We start from the raw sequence: 16,673 nt of genomic DNA on the forward strand, positions 1-16,673 counted from the left end.
CTGAAAGTCAGTGAAAAGAAAACAAGCATTTCATGGGTTAATAAGTTGACATGCTCCAAAACAGAAGTTCAGAACCATGACATCTTAACCCTAACCCAGCTCCTCACCCTAACCCAGCTCCTCACCCTAACCCAGCTCCTCACCCTAACCCAGCTCCTCACCCTAACCCAGCTCCTCACCCTAACCCAGCTCCTCAACCTAACCCAGCTCCTCAACCTAACGCAGCTCCTCACCCTAACCCAGCTCCTCAACCTAACCCAGCTCCTCAACCTAACCCAGCTCCTCAACCTAACCCAGCTCCTCACCCTAACCCAGCTCCTCACCCTAACCCAGCTCCTCACCCTAACCCAGCTCCTCAACCTAACCCAGCTCCTCAACCTAACCCAGCTCCTCACCCTAACCCAGCTCCTCAACCTAACCCAGCTCCTCAACCTAACCCAGCTCCTCACCCTAACCCAGCTCCTCACCCTAACCCAGCTCCTCACCCTAACCCAGCTCCTCACCAGCTCCTCACCAGCTTAACCCTAACCCAGCTCCACACCAGCTTAACCCTAACCCAGCTCCTCACCAGCTTAACCCTAACCCAGCTCCACACCAGCTTAACCCTAACCCAGCTCCTCACCCTAACCCAGCTCCTCACCCTAACCCAGCTCCTCACCCTAACCCAGCTCCTCACCACTCCCTGTTCCTCCTAGGTAGACCCCCTAACCCAGCTCCTCACCCCTCCCTGTTCCTCCTAGGTAGACCCCCTAACCCAGCTCCTCACCCCTCCCTGTTCCTCCTAGGTAGACCCTCTAACCCAGCTCCTCACCCCTCCCTGTTCCTCCTAGGTAGACCCCCTAACCCAGCTCCTCACCCCTCCCTGTTCCTCCTAGGTAGACCCCCTAACCCAGCTCCTCACCCCTCCCTGTTCCTCCTAGGTAGACCCCCTAACCCAGCTCCTCACCCCTCCCTGTTCCTCCTAGGTAGACCCCCTAACCCAGCTCCTCACCCCTCCCTGTTCCTCCTAGGTAGACCCCCTAACCCAGCTCCTCACCCCTCCCTGTTCCTCCTAGGTAGACCCCCTAACCCAGCTCCTCACCCCTCCCTGTTCCTCCTAGGTAGACCCCCTAACCCAGCTCCTCACCCCTCCCTGTTCCTCCTAGGTAGACCCCCTAACCCAGCTCCTCACCCCTCCCTGTTCCTCCTAGGTAGACCCCCTAACCCAGCTCCTCACCCCCTGTTCCTCCTAGGTAGACCCCCTAACCCAGCTCCTCACCCCTCCCTGTTCCTCCTAGGTAGACCCCCTAACCCAGCTCCTCACCCCTCCCTGTTCCTCCTAGGTAGACCCCCTAACCCAGCTCCTCACCCCTCCCTGTTCCTCCTAGGTAGACCCCCTAACCCAGCTCCTCACCCCTCCCTGTTCCTCCTAGGTAGACCCCCTAACCCAGCTCCTCACCCCTCCCTGTTCCTCCTAGGTAGACCCCCTAACCCAGCTCCTCACCCCTCCCTGTTCCTCCTAGGTAGACCCCCTAACCCAGCTCCTCACCCTAACCCAGCTCCTCACCCTAACCCAGCTCCTCACCCTAACCCAGCTCCTCACCAGCTCCTCACCAGCTTAACCCTAACCCAGCTCCACACCAGCTTAACCCTAACCCAGCTCCTCACCAGCTTAACCCTAACCCAGCTCCTCACCAGCTCCTCACCAGCTTAACCCTAACCCAGCTCCTCACCAGCTCCTCACCAGCTTAACCCTAACCCAGCTCCACACCAGCTTAACCCTAACCCAGCTCCTCACCCTAACCCAGCTCCTCACCCTAACCCAGCTCCTCACCCTAACCCAGCTCCTCACCCTAACCCAGCTCCTCAACCTAACCCAGCTCCTCACCCTAACCCAGCTCCTCACCCTAACCCAGCTCCTCACCCCTCCCTGTTCCTCCTAGGTAGACCCCCTAACCCAGCTCCTCACCCTAACCCAGCTCCTCACCACTCCCTGTTCCTCCTAGGTAGACCCCCTAACCCAGCTCCTCACCCCTCCCTGTTCCTCCTAGGTAGACCCCCTAACCCAGCTCCTCACCCTAACCCAGCTCCTCACCACTCCCTGTTCCTCCTAGGTAGACCCCCTAACCCAGCTCCTCACCCCTCCCTGTTCCTCCTAGGTAGACCCCCTAACCCAGCTCCTCACCCCTCCCTGTTCCTCCTAGGTAGACCCCCTAACCCAGCTCCTCACCCCTCCCTGTTCCTCCTAGGTAGACCCCCTAACCCAGCTCCTCACCCCTCCCTGTTCCTCCTAGGTAGACCCCCTAACCCAGCTCCTCACCCCTCCCTGTTCCTCCTAGGTAGACCCCCTAACCCAGCTCCTCACCCCTCCCTGTTCCTCCTAGGTAGACCCCCTAACCCAGCTCCTCACCCCTCCCTGTTCCTCCTAGGTAGACCCCCTAACCCAGCTCCTCACCCCTCCCTGTTCCTCCTAGGTAGACCCCCTAACCCAGCTCCTCACCCCTCCCTGTTCCTCCTAGGTAGACCCCCTAACCCAGCTCCTCACCCCCCCCCTGTTCCTCCTAGGTAGACCCCCTAACCCAGCTCCTCACCCCCTGTTCCTCCTAGGTAGACCCCCTAACCCAGCTCCTCACCCCTCCCTGTTCCTCCTAGGTAGACCCCCTAACCCAGCTCCTCACCCCTCCCTGTTCCTCCTAGGTAGACCCCCTAACCCAGCTCCTCACCCCTCCCTGTTCCTCCTAGGTAGACCCCCTAACCCAGCTCCTCACCCCTCCCTGTTCCTCCTAGGTAGACCCCCTAACCCAGCTCCTCACCCCTCCCTGTTCCTCCTAGGTAGACCCCCTAACCCAGCTCCTCACCCCTCCCTGTTCCTCCTAGGTCGACTCTAAAGGGAAGTCTCTCTGTGTGCCCAGACAGAGGATTGGACTCTTTGAACGCGTGGCTGTTAATGCGCATTCAGACAAACTCTCAACTACTGAGAGGATACTCTGCTCCGCACGCTAGAGCAGTAGCCTGTACTCTACAGCGTCCGCTGACCAAACATAGTGCATGCTCTGGTAGAAAACATCATTTAACCAAGACAATGTGTTTTTATCGCTTTATGAAAATTCTGCTCTGGAAAAAGTAAAAAAAAATAAAAGAGCAGCCAGATGGGAAATAGGCTTTAAGGCTGGACTCACCGGAAGATGAAGTCTCAATCAAGACACCGAATGCAGTCACTGGAAATGAATTTGAACACAATTCTTTGGTAGAATTAGCAGGGTTTTTTTTTCCCCCAATAAACAAGAGGTTTCTGCTTTGGAACAGTGAAACCAGTTGATAGGTCGTCAGCGGTCTGCAACCTGGGCGGACTGCTCTCCTGAATCGCATGGATTCATGGTCTATCCCGAAATAACGAAGGTATTGCGTTTTGGGGGAAAAAGTTCAGGTGGATTTGAATGTGATTAGTAATGCATGTAGTCTATTCATCCATAGTATTGTGAGGTTATGTAGCCTACTCTAAATGTATTTTTAAGGAATGAAAAAAACAACTTTAGTGGAAGGTTTGGGCTTGTCTGCTATTCTTCCTGTGACGGGCTGTACCAGGGGGATGCATTTCATACATGTGTCGTGTGTAAATAAATATTAATGTCAGTAAGCTACGCTATAATATGTTGGTGGTGTTTTTATTCCGTCCACAGCCAATCACCGCAATGACATCTACACGTGCGTCCTCTTGTCCCAAAACGTTCCAGAGTGGATTTAATCGTCATTCCTCCTAAATAAAGTTACAAAACATGACAACACCAAGATCACTCCTGGTCATTTTCCTCCTACATCAGGTGAGTGATTTCATGTTTAGTAAACTATTTTCTCTCTGCAGGTGTTAGGAATAACCTACAGTCGAACGCGCACAAAGACATTATTTTGTTAATTCAGTGTATTCATGGTAAAATGTCATTACAAGGTCATTTAGGCTCAGTAAGGATCTGGTTGCGCTTTAATATATACATTGTAAATCATGGCAAATATATACATAGATTGTCAGATAATAAGAGTTTAGTTTAATATTACTGTATTAACAGCAAGTTAAACGTGGTAATATTGTCCTTTGATATTTGCAAGCCACCTACAAAAAAGTCTGTATTCAATGTATACATTTTACTTTACAGAAATTAGTTGAAGATTGGTCTGCCTGTCACTGTGTTGATAGTAATGATAACAGTAATGATAATTATAGCTTTACAGGAGAAATCTATTTAATGCAACTAATTATAATAACCATGTCATTATTTATAAATCGCTGAAATTATATAATATAAACTCTATATTCTCCGTCTTGTAGAGTTCTCTATTAGAACCTCTGTATTCTCCGTCGAGTAGAGTTCTCTATTAGAACCTCTATATTCTCCGTCTAGTAGAGTTCTCTATTAGAACCTCTGTATTCTTAATCTACTAGAGTTCTCTATTAGAACCTCTATATTCTCCGTCTAGTAAACCTCTATATTCTCCGTCTAGGAGAGTTCTCTATTAGAACCTCTATATTCTCTGTCTAGTAGAGTTCTCTATTAGAACCTCTATATTCTCCGTCTAGGAGAGTTCTCTATTAGAACCTCTATATTCTCTGTCTAGTAAACCTCTATATTCTCCGTCTAGGAGAGTTCTCTATTAGAACCTCTGTATTCTTAATCTACTAGAGTTCTCTATTAGAACCTCTATATTCTCCGTCTAGTAAACCTCTATATTCTCCGTCTAGGAGAGTTCTCTATTAGAACCTCTATATTCTCTGTCTAGTAGAGTTCTCTATTAGAACCTCTATATTCTCCGTCTAGTAGAGTTCTCTATTAGAACCTCTATATTCTCCGTCTAGTAGAGTTCTCTATTAGAACCTCTATATTCTCCGTCTAGGAGAGTTCTCTATTAGAACCTCTATATTCTCCGTCTAGTACAGTTCTCTATTAGAACCTCTATATTCTCCATCTAGTAGAGTTCTCTATTAGAACCTCTATATTCTCCGTCTACAAGAGTTCTCTATTAGAACCTCTATATTCTCCGTCTAGTAGAGTTCTCTATTAGAACCTCTATATTCTCTGTCTAGTAGAGTTCTCTATTAGAACCTCTATATTCTCCGTCTAGTGGAATTCTCTATTAGAACCTCTATATTCTCTGTCTAGTAGAGTTCTCTATTAGAACCTCTATATTCTCCGTCTAGTAGAGTTCTCTATTAGAACCTCTATATTCTCTGTCTAGTAGAGTTCTCTATTAGAACCTCTATATTCTCTGTCTAGTAGAGTTCTCTATTAGAACCTCTATATTCTCCGTCTAGTGGAGTTCTCTATTAGAACCTCTATATTCTCTGTCTAGTAGAGTTCTCTATTAGAACCTCTATATTCTCCGTCTAGTAGAGTTCTCTATTAGAACCTCTATATTCTCCGTCTAGTAGAGTTCTCTATTAGAACGTCTATATTCTCCGTCTAGTAGAGTTCTCTATTAGAACCACTATATTCTCTGTCTAGTAGAGTTCTCTATTAGAACTATATATTCTCCGTCTTGTAGAGTTCTCTATTAGAACCTCTATATTCTCCGTATAGTAGAGTTCTCTATTAGAACCTCTATATTCTCCGTCTAGTGGAATTCTCTATTAGAACCTCTATATTCTCCGTCTAGTAGAGTTCTCTATTAGTACCTCTATATTCTCCGTCTAGTAGAGTTCTCTATTAGAACCTCTATATTCTCCGTCTAGTAGAGTTCTCTATTAGAACCTCTATATTCTCCGTCTAGTAGAGTTCTCTATTAGTACCTCTATATTCTCCGTCTAGTAGAGTTCTCTATTAGAACTTTTATATTCTCCGTCTAGTAGAGTTCTCTATTAGAACCTCTATATTCTCCGTCTAGAAGAGTTCTCTATTAGAACCTCTATATTCTCCGTCTAGTAGAGTTCTCTATTAGAACCTCTATATTCTCCGTCTAGTAGAGTTCTCTATTAGAACCTCTATATTCTCCGTCTAGTAGAGTTCTCTATTAGAACCTCTATATTCTCAGTCTAGGAGAGTTCTCTATTAGAACCTCTGTATTCTCCGTCTAGTAGAGTTCTCTATTAGAACCTCTATATTCTCAGTCTAGGAGAGTTCTCTATTAGAACCTCTGTATTCTCCATGTAGTAGAGTTCTCTATTAGAACCTCTATATTCTCCATCTAGTAAACCTCTATATTCTCCGTCTAAGAGAGTTCTCTATGAGAACCTCTATATTCTCCGTCTAGTAGAGTTCTCTATTAGAACCTCTATATTCTCCGTCTAGGAGAGTTCTCTATTAGAACCTCTATATTCTCTGTCTAGTAAACCTCTATATTCTCCGTCTAGGAGAGTTCTCTATTAGAACCTCTGTATTCTTAATCTAGTAGAGTTCTCTATTAGAACCTCTATATTCTCCATCTAGTAAACCTCTATATTCTCCGTCTAAGAGAGTTCTCTATGAGAACCTCTATATTCTCCGTCTAGTAGAGTTCTCTATTAGAACCTCTATATTCTCCGTCTAGTTCTCTATTAGAACCTCTATATTCTCTGTCTAGTAAACCTCTATATTCTCCGTCTAGGAGAGTTCTCTATTAGAACCTCTATATTCTCTGTCTAGTAGAGCTCTCTATTAGAACCTCTATATTCTCCGTCTAGTAGAGTTCTCTATTAGAACCTCTATATTCTCTGTCTAGTAGAGTTCTCTATTAGAACCTCTATATTCTCCGTCTAGTAGAGTTCTCTATTAGTACCTCTATATTCTCTGTCTAGTAGAGTTCTCTATTAGAACCTCTATATTCTCCGTCTAGTAGAGTTCTCTATTAGAACCTCTATATTCTCCGTCTAGTAGAGTTCTCTATTAGTACCTCTATATTCTCCGTCTAGTAGAGTTCTCTATTAGAACTTTTATATTCTCCGTCTTGTAGAGTTCTCTATTAGAACCTCTATATTCTCCTTCTAGTAGAGTTCTCTATTAGAACCTCTATATTCTCCGTCTAGTAGAGTTCTCTATTAGAACCTCTATATTCTCCGTCTAGTAGAGTTCTCTATTAGAACCTCTATATTCTCCGTCTAGTAGAGTTCTCTATTAGAACCTCTATATTCTCCATCTAGTAGAGTTCTCTTTTAGAACCCATATATTCTCCGTCTAGTAGAGTTCTCTATTAGAACCTCTATATTCTCCGTCTAGTAGAGTTCTCTATTAGAACCTCTATATTCTCCGTCTAGTATAGTTCTCTATTAGAACCTCTATATTCTCCATCTAGTAGAGTTCTCTATTAGAACCTCTATATTCTCCGTCTAGAAGAGTTCTCTATTAGAACCTCTATATTCTCCGTCTAGTAGAGTTCTCTATTAGAACCTCTATATTCTCCGTCTAGTAAACCTCTATATTCTCCGTCTAAGAGAGTTCTCTATGAGAACCTCTATATTCTCCGTCTAGGAGAGTTCTCTATTAGAACCTCTGTATTCTTAATCTAGTAGAGTTCTCTATTAGAACCTCTATATTCTCCGTCTAGTTCTCTATTAGAACCTCTATATTCTCTGTCTAGTAAACCTCTATATTCTCTGTCTAGTAGAGTTCTCTATTAGAACCTCTATATTCTCCGTCTAGTAGAGTTCTCTATTAGAACCTCTATATTCTCCGTCTCGTAGAGTTCTCTATTAGAACCTCTATATTCTCCGTCTAGTAGAGTTCTCTATTAGAACCTCTATATTCTCCGTCTAGTAGAGTTCTCTATTAGAACCTCTATATTCTCCGTCTCGTAGAGTTCTCTATTAGAACCTCTATATTCTCCGTCTAGTAGAGTTCTCTATTAGAACCTCTATATTCTCCGTCTAGTAGAGGTCTCTATTAGAACCTCTATATTCTCCTTCTAGTAGAGTTCTCTATTAGAACCTCTATATTCTCCGTCTAGTAGAGTTCTCTATTAGAACCTCTATATTCTCCGTCTAGTAGAGTTCTCTATTAGAACCTCTATATTCTCCGTCTAGTAGAGTTCTCTATTAGAACCTCTATATTCTCCGTCTAGTGGAGTTCTCTATTGCTACTCATAGTGATGCGTCCCGTCCATATGATGTGATTTACAGAGTTAATATCCCAATACGCTGGTGCTTGTTAGCACATGATATTCAGCGTTCATTAATGTTAGTTTGACAGTACACTGTGATAATAGTCAGAATCTACAGAAGACACAGAGCTGATGAGTGAAGGTGCAGAGCATCGCTCCACATACAGTGATAGTACAACATGATAAATCATATGACTGTGTAATACATGTTCTCTCGTTTACTCTCGTTTACTCATACTGTATGCCGTAGAATTCACAATCCAATCCTAGTTTGTTTTCCTTCTTATTTCTAAATGTGCAGTGTTTCTTTAGAGGTATGAAGTGGTTCTGTTTTTAGCGCTGAATTAATGACAGCATAAAAAGTCTAAACCAGTAGCGTAATATGAGCGATTTCCTTTAGTCCACATTGTGTCAAGTCCTATTACATAGGGCATGTTTCAGTCCAGCTTCAGTGTTAATGGGTCAGAACAGCTTCAGTGTTAATGGGTCAGAACAGCTTCAGTGTTAATGGGTCAGAACAGCTTCAGTGTTAATGGGTCAGAACAGCTTCAGTGTTAATGGGTCATGTCTCAGAACAGCTTCAGTGTTAATGGGTCAGAACAGCTTCAGTGTGAATGGGTCAGAACAGCTTCAGTGTTAATGGGTCAGTCCAGTTTCAGTGTTAATGGGTCATGTCTCAGAACAGCTTCAGTGTTAATGGGTCAGAACAGCTTCAGTGTTAATGGGTCAGAACAGCTTCAGTGTTAATGGGTCAGAACAGCTTCAGTGTTAATGTCTCAGAACAGCTTCAGTGTTAATGGGTCAGAACAGCTTCAGTGTTAATGGGTTAGAACAGCTTCAGTGTTAATGGGTCAGAACAGTTTCAGTGTTAATGGGTCAGAACAGCTTCAGTGTTAATGGGTCATGTCTCAGAACAGCTTCAGTGTTAATGGGTCAGAACAGCTTCAGTGTTAATGGGTCATGTCTCAGAACAGCTTCAGTGTTAATGGGTCAGAACAGTTTCAGTGTTAATGGGTCAGAACAGCTTCAGTGTTAATGGGTCAGAACAGCTTCAGTGTTAATGGGTCAGAACCGTTTCAGTGTTAATGGGTCAGAACAGCTTCAGTGTTAATGGGTCAGAACAGCTTCAGTGTTAATGGGTCAGAACAATTTCAGTGTTAATGGGTCATGTCTCAGAACAGCTTCAGTGTTAATGGGTCAGAACAGTTTCAGTGTTAATGGGTCAGAACAGCTTCAGTGTTAATGGGTCAGAACAGCTTCAGTGTTAATGGGTCAGAACAGCTTCAGTGTTAATGGGTCATGTCTCAGAACAGCTTCAGTGTTAATGGGTCAGAACAGCTTCAGTGTTAATGGGTCATGTCTCAGAACAGCTTCAGTGTTAATGGGTCAGAACAGCTTCAGTGTTAATGGGTCAGAACAGCTTCAGTGTTAATGGGTCAGAACAGCTTCAGTGTTAATGGGTCAGAACAGCTTCAGTGTTAATGGGTCAGAACAGTTTCAGTGTTAATGGGTCATGTCTCAGAACAGCTTCAGTGTTAATGGGTCAGAACAGCTTCAGTGTTAATGGGTCAGAACAGTTTCAGTGTTAATGGGTCAGAACAGCTTCAGTGTTAATGGGTCAGAACAGCTTCAGTGTTAATGGGTCAGAACAATTTCAGTGTTAATGGGTCATGTCTCAGAACAGCTTCAGTGTTAATGGGTCAGAACAGTTTCAGTGTTAATGGGTCAGAACAGCTTCAGTGTTAATGGGTCAGAACAGCTTCAGTGTTAATGGGTCAGAACAGCTTCAGTGTTAATGGGTCATGTCTCAGAACAGCTTCAGTGTTAATGGGTCAGAACAGTTTCAGTGTTAATGGGTCATGTCTCAGAACAGCTTCAGTGTTAATGGGTCAGAACAGTTTCAGTGTTAATGGGTCAGAACAGCTTCAGTGTTAATGGGTCAGAACAGCTTCAGTGTTAATGGGTCAGAACCGTTTCAGTGTTAATGGGTCAGAACAGCTTCAGTGTTAATGGGTCAGAACAGCTTCAGTGTTAATGGGTCAGAACAATTTCAGTGTTAATGGGTCATGTCTCAGAACAGCTTCAGTGTTAATGGGTCAGAACAGTTTCAGTGTTAATGGGTCAGAACAGCTTCAGTGTTAATGGGTCAGAACAGCTTCAGTGTTAATGGGTCAGAACAGCTTCAGTGTTAATGGGTCATGTCTCAGAACAGCTTCAGTGTTAATGGGTCAGAACAGCTTCAGTGTTAATGGGTCATGTCTCAGAACAGCTTCAGTGTTAATGGGTCAGAACAGCTTCAGTGTTAATGGGTCAGAACAGCTTCAGTGTTAATGGGTCAGAACAGCTTCAGTGTTAATGGGTCAGAACAGCTTCAGTGTTAATGGGTCAGAACAGTTTCAGTGTTAATGGGTCATGTCTCAGAACAGCTTCAGTGTTAATGGGTCAGAACAGCTTCAGTGTTAATGGGTCAGAACCGTTTCAGTGTTAATGGGTCAGAACAGCTTCAGTGTTAATGGGTCAGAACAGCTTCAGTGTTAATGGGTCAGAACAATTTCAGTGTTAATGGGTCATGTCTCAGAACAGCTTCAGTGTTAATGGGTCAGAACAGTTTCAGTGTTAATGGGTCAGAACAGCTTCAGTGTTAATGGGTCAGAACAGCTTCAGTGTTAATGGGTCAGAACAGCTTCAGTGTTAATGGGTCATGTCTCAGAACAGCTTCAGTGTTAATGGGTCAGAACAGTTTCAGTGTTAATGGGTCATGTCTCAGAACAGCTTCAGTGTTAATGGGTCAGAACAGTTTCAGTGTTAATGGGTCAGAACAGCTTCAGTGTTAATGGGTCAGAACAGCTTCAGTGTTAATGGGTCAGAACCGTTTCAGTGTTAATGGGTCAGAACAGCTTCAGTGTTAATGGGTCAGAACAGCTTCAGTGTTAATGGGTCAGAACAATTTCAGTGTTAATGGGTCATGTCTCAGAACAGCTTCAGTGTTAATGGGTCAGAACAGCTTCAGTGTTAATGGGTCAGAACAGCTTCAGTGTTAATGGGTCAGAACAGCTTCAGTGTTAATGGGTCATGTCTCAGAACAGCTTCAGTGTTAATGGGTCAGAACAGTTTCAGTGTTAATGGGTCATGTCTCAGAACAGCTTCAGTGTTAATGGGTCAGAACAGCTTCAGTGTTAATGGGTCAGAACAGCTTCAGTGTTAATGGGTCTAGATGCTTCAACATTCTATGGTTATAATTACCAGCTCTTTGTGGGTTGCACTTCAGATGCATGTGTGAGTTGTTTACAGGTTGATTCTGGGGCCGTATCTTCCAGCAACACTAACGAGTTAGGATGCAGTGTGGATGTTAACCCTCTTCTAAAGACATGCATGGATGACATAAATAGTAATTCATAAAATTATTTTCATTTAATGGATTTGAACAAGATTTAACCTTTGGATGTAATCCTTAATGATCGGCCCGTTCAGATGAACGCATCACAACAACCCACTGATACACAACAGAGCCTGCTCAAACAATAATAATCTCTGAACACAAGGGCTTTCTGAACCTTACAGTTCATCTTCTCTTCTGGAATATATGATTTGAAGATAAATCTGTGTAAATCCAGGGAATTTATTCCTGTATTTACCATCTTAATCTGGGCAAAGCCCTCTGTGACCCGATGTTGTTTTCCCTGCAGGACGCTTTAATCTCTCCAAAGATAGATCAGAAGATTTAAGGAAATAAAACTCCACATTATTCACTGTTAGTATTTAAATGTTCCTTTGCAGTAGCAGTACAGATGTCGGATTTTAATTTGACCTGTTTCGTTGCAGGAGGAAAATAATCCTGCAGTCCGTGGTTTCAAATATCTGAGTAAATATTTAGAATCTGTGTTCGTATACAATGCAGTACTGTACCTACAGGAAGTACAGGGCATTCGGAAAGTATTCAGACTCCTTGACTTTTTCCACATTTTGTTACATCACAGCCTTATTCTAAAATGTATGAAATTGTTTTTTCCCCTCATCAATCTACACACAATACCCCGTAATGACATCACAATAGCCCGTAATGACATCACAATAGCCCGTAATGACATCACAATACCCCATCATGACATCACAATAGCCCGTAATGACATCACAATACCCCATCATGACATCACAATACCCCATCATGACATCACAATAGCCCATAATGACATCACAATACCCCATCATGACATCACAATAGCCCGTAATGACATCACAATACCCCATCATGACATCACAATACCCCGTAATGACATCACAATAGCCCGTAATGACATCACAATAGCCCGTAATGACATCACAATACCCCATCATGACATCACAATAGCCCGTAATGACATCACAATAGCCCGTAATGACAAAGAAAAAACTTTTTTGTTGTTGATTTTTTTCCGACCCTTTAAAAAACATTACATTTACATAAGTATTCAGACCCTTTACTCAGTACTTTGTTGAAGAACATTTGGCAGCGATTACAGCCTCGAGTCTTCTTGGGTATGACGCTACAAGCTTGGCACCCCTGTATTTGGGAGGCTCCTGAGTGGTGCAGCGATCTAAGGCACTGCATCTCAGTGCTAGAGGCTTCACTACAGACCCTGGTTCGATCCCGGGCTGTATCACAACTGGCAGTGATCGTAGGGCGGCACACAATTGGCCCAGCATCGTCCGGGTTAGGGAAGGGTTTGGCTGTCATTGTAAAATAAGAATTTGTTCTTAACTGGCTTGCCTAGTTAAATAAAGGTTAAATAAAAAATGTAACATTTGGGGAGTTTCTCCCATTCTTCTCTGCAGATTCTCTCAAGCTCTGTCAGGTTGGATGGGGAGCGTCGCTGCACAGCTATTTTCAGGTCTCTCCAGAGATGTTCGATCGGGTTCAAGTCCGGGCTCGGGCTGGGCCAATCAAGGATATTCAGAGACTTGTCCCCAAGCCACTTCTGCGTTGTTTTAGCTGTGTGCTTAGAGTCATTGTCCTGTTGGAAGGTGAACCTTCGCCCCAGTCTGAGGTCCTGAACACTCTGGAGTAGGTTTTCATCAAGGATCTCTCTGAACTTTGCTCCGTTCAACTTTCCCTCGATCCTGACTAGTCTCCCAGTCCCTGCTGCTGAAAAGAATCCCCACAGTGTGATGCTGCCACCACCATGCTTCACCGTAGGGATGGTTCCAAGTTTCCTCCAGATGTGACGCTTGGCATTCAGGCCAAAGAGTTCAATCTTGGTTTCATCAGACCAGAGAATCTTGTTTCTCATGGTCTGAGTCCTTCAGGTGCCTTTTGGCAAACTCCAAGCAGGCTGTCATGTGCCTTTTACTGAGGAGTGGCTTCCGTCTGGCCACTCTACCATAAAGGCCTGATTGGTGGAGTGCTGCAGAGATGGTTGTCCTTCTGGAAGGTTCTCACATCTCCACAGAGGATCTCTGGAGCTCTGTCAGAGTGACCATCGGGTTCTTGGTCACCTCCCTGACTAAGGCCCTTCTACCCGATTGCTCAGTTTGGCCGGGCGGCCAGCTCTAGGAAGAGTCTTGGTGGTTCCAAACTTCTTCCATTTAAGAATGATGGAGGCCACTGTGTTCTTGGGGACCTTCAATCCTGCAGAAATGTTTTAGTACCCTTCCCCAGATCTGTGCCTCGACACAATCCTGTCTCGGAGCCCTACGGACAATTCTATCGACCTCATGGCTTGGTTTTTGCTCTGACATGCACTGTCAACTGTGGTGGGAAAAGTAACCAATTTTCATACTTGAGTAAAAGTAAAGATACCTCGTCACCCAGTAAAATATTACTTGATTAAAAGTATTTGGTTTTAAATGTACTTAAGTATCAAAAGTAAAAGTATATATAATTTATAATGTCTTATATTAAACCAGACGACATGATTTTCTTCTTTTTTAAATTTACGGATAGCCAGGGCACAGATCAACGCTCAGACACAATTTACAAACAAAGCATTTGTGTTTAGTGAGTCCTCCAGATCAGAGGCAGTAGAGATGACCAGGGATGTTCTCTGTTTAGTGAGTCCTCCAGATCAGAGACAGTAGGGATGACCAGGGATGTTCTCTGTTTAGTGAGTCCTCCAGATCAGAGGCAGTAGAGATGACCAGGGATGTTCTCTGTTTAGTGAGTCCTCCAGATCAGAGGCAGTAGGGATGACCAGGGATGTTCTCTGTTTAGTGAGTCCTCCAGATCAGAGGCAGTAGGGATGACCAGGGATGTTCTCTGTTTAGTGAGTCCTCCACATCAGAGGCAGTAAGGATGACCTGGGATGTTCTGTTTAGTGAGTCCTCCAGATCAGAGGCAGTAGGGATGACCAGGGATGTTCTCTGTTTAGTGAGTCCTCCAGATCAGAGGCAGTAGGGATGACCAGGGATGTTCTCTGTTTAGTGAGTCCTCCAGATCAGAGGCAGTAGGGATGACCAGGGATGTTCTCTGTTTAGTGAGTCCTCCAGATCAGAAGCAGTAGGGATGACCAGGGATGTTCTCTGTTTAGTGAGTCCTCCAGATCAGAGGCAGTAGGGATGACCAGGGATGTTCTCTGTTTAGTGAAAATGTGGAAAAAGTCAAGGGGTCTGAATTTCCGAATGCCCTGTATATAATGATGAAAAATATATACGCAACATGCAACAATTTCAAAGATTTTAATGAGTTACAGTTAATATAAGGAAGTCAGTCAAATTAAATAAATAAATTACGCCATAATCGATGGATTTCACATGACTGGGCAGGGATCCATGGATGGGCCTTGGAAGGCATAGCCCCCCCCCCCCCCATATGGCAGCCAGCCCACCCATTGCAGAGCCAGGCCCAGCCAATCAGAATGAGTTTTTCCCCACAAAAGGGCTTTATTACAGACAGAAATACTCCTCAGTAATGTAGTGTAGTGCAGTAGTAATGTTGTAAAATAGTAATATAGCGTAGTGGTAGCAGTAACAGTAGTAATGTTGTAAAGTATTAATGTAGCGTAGTGGTAGCAGTAGTAATGTTGTAATGTTGTAAAGTAGTAATGTAGCGTAGTGGTAGAAGTAGTAATGTTGTAAAGTATTAATGTAGCGTAGTGGTAGCAGTAGTAATGTTGTAAAGTATTAATGTAGCATAGTGGTAGCAGTAGTAATGTTGTAAAGTAGTAATGTAGTGTAGTGGTAGCAGTAGTAATGTTGTAATGTTGTAAAGTAGTAATGTAGCGTAGTGGTAACAGTAGTAATGTTGTAAAGTAGTAATGTAGCGTAGTGGTAGCAGTAGTAATGTTGTAATGTTGTAAAGTGGTAATGTAGCGTAGTGGTAACAGTAGTAATGTTGTAAAGTAGTAATGTAGCGTAGTGGTAGCAGTAGCAGTAGTAACGTTGTAAAGTATTAATGTAGAGTAGTGGTAACAGTAGTAATGTTGTAAAGTAGTAATGTAGCGTAGTGGTAGCAGTAGTAATGTTGTAATGTTGTAAAGTAGTAATGTAGCGTAGTGGTAACAGTAGTAATGTTGTAAAGTAGTAATGTAGCGTAGTGGTAGCAGTAGCAGTAGTAACGTTGTAAAGTATTAATGTAGAGTAGTGGTAGCAGTAACAGTAGTAATGTTGTAAAGTATTAATGTAGCGTAGTGGTAGCAGTAGTAATGTTGTAAAGTAGTAATGTAGCGTAGTGGTAGCAGTAGTAATGTTGTAAAGTATTAATGTAGCGTAGTGGTAGCAGTAGTAATGTAGCGTAGTGGTAGCAGTAGTAATTTTATGATATAGTAATGTAGCAATATATAGTAGTAGCATATAATATATATATATATAGTATATGATATAGTAATGTAGCAATGTATTGTATTGTTAGCAGTTGCAGTAGTAATGGGCTCCCAAGTGGCGCAGGGGTCTAAGGCACTGCATCTCAGTGCTAGAGGTGTCACTACAGACACCCTGGTTCGAATCCAGGCTGTATCACAACTGACTGTGATTATAAAATAGTAATGTAGCATAGTAATAGCAGTAGTAATGTTGTAAAATAGTATTGTGGTGTAGTGGTAACAGTTGCAGTAGTAAGGTTGTAAAATAGTAATGTTGTGTAGTGGTAGCAGTAGTAATGCTACTGTAGCAGTAGTAATGTTGTAAAGTAGTAATGAGGTGTAGTGGTAGAACAAGCAGTAGTAACGTTGTAATGTAGCATAGTGGTGGTTGTTGTAGCAGCAGTAGCAATGTAGTGTATTGGTAGCAGTAGTAATGTGGCACTTGTCATCTCCCGTCTGGATTATTGCAACTCGCTGCTGGCTGGGCTCCCTGCCTGTGCCATTAAACCCCTACAACTCATCCAGAACGCCGCAGCCCGTCTGGTGTTCAACCTTCCCAAGTTCTCTCACGTCACCCCGCTCCTCCGCTCTCTCCACTGGCTTCCAGTCGAAGCTCGCATCCGCTACAAGACCATGGTGCTTGCCTACGGAGCTGTGAGGGGAACGGCACCTCCGTACCTTCAGGCTCTGATCAGGCCCTACACCCAAACAAGGGCACTCCGTTCATCCACCTCTGGCCTGCTCGCCTCCCTACCTCTGAGGAAGCACAGGTCCCGCTCAGCCCAGTCAAAACTGTTCGCTGCTCTGGCACCCCAATGGTGGAACAAGCTCCCTCACGACGCCAGGACAGCGGAGTCAATC

At 43.9% G+C, this 16,673-nt stretch overlaps 1 non-coding gene across 1 annotated transcript in view; it reads left to right on the plus strand.

The window, feature by feature from the left end:
* Window positions 1-2,920: 2,920 nt before the first annotated feature.
* The window catches only part of LOC106591790 (uncharacterized), a 91,411-nt gene continuing 77,658 nt past the window's right edge, over window positions 2,921-16,673 (plus strand). Inside the window, exons 1-2 of the transcript XR_014382674.1 lie at window positions 2,921-3,378; window positions 3,660-3,800. This is a non-coding gene — a transcript (uncharacterized LOC106591790). The remainder of the gene's footprint in view (window positions 3,379-3,659; window positions 3,801-16,673) is intronic.

Source organism: Salmo salar, chromosome 25, assembly GCF_965601325.2.
Source record: "Salmo salar chromosome 25, fSalSal1, whole genome shotgun sequence".
In the NCBI taxonomy this organism is placed as follows: domain Eukaryota; kingdom Metazoa; phylum Chordata; class Actinopteri; order Salmoniformes; family Salmonidae; genus Salmo; species Salmo salar.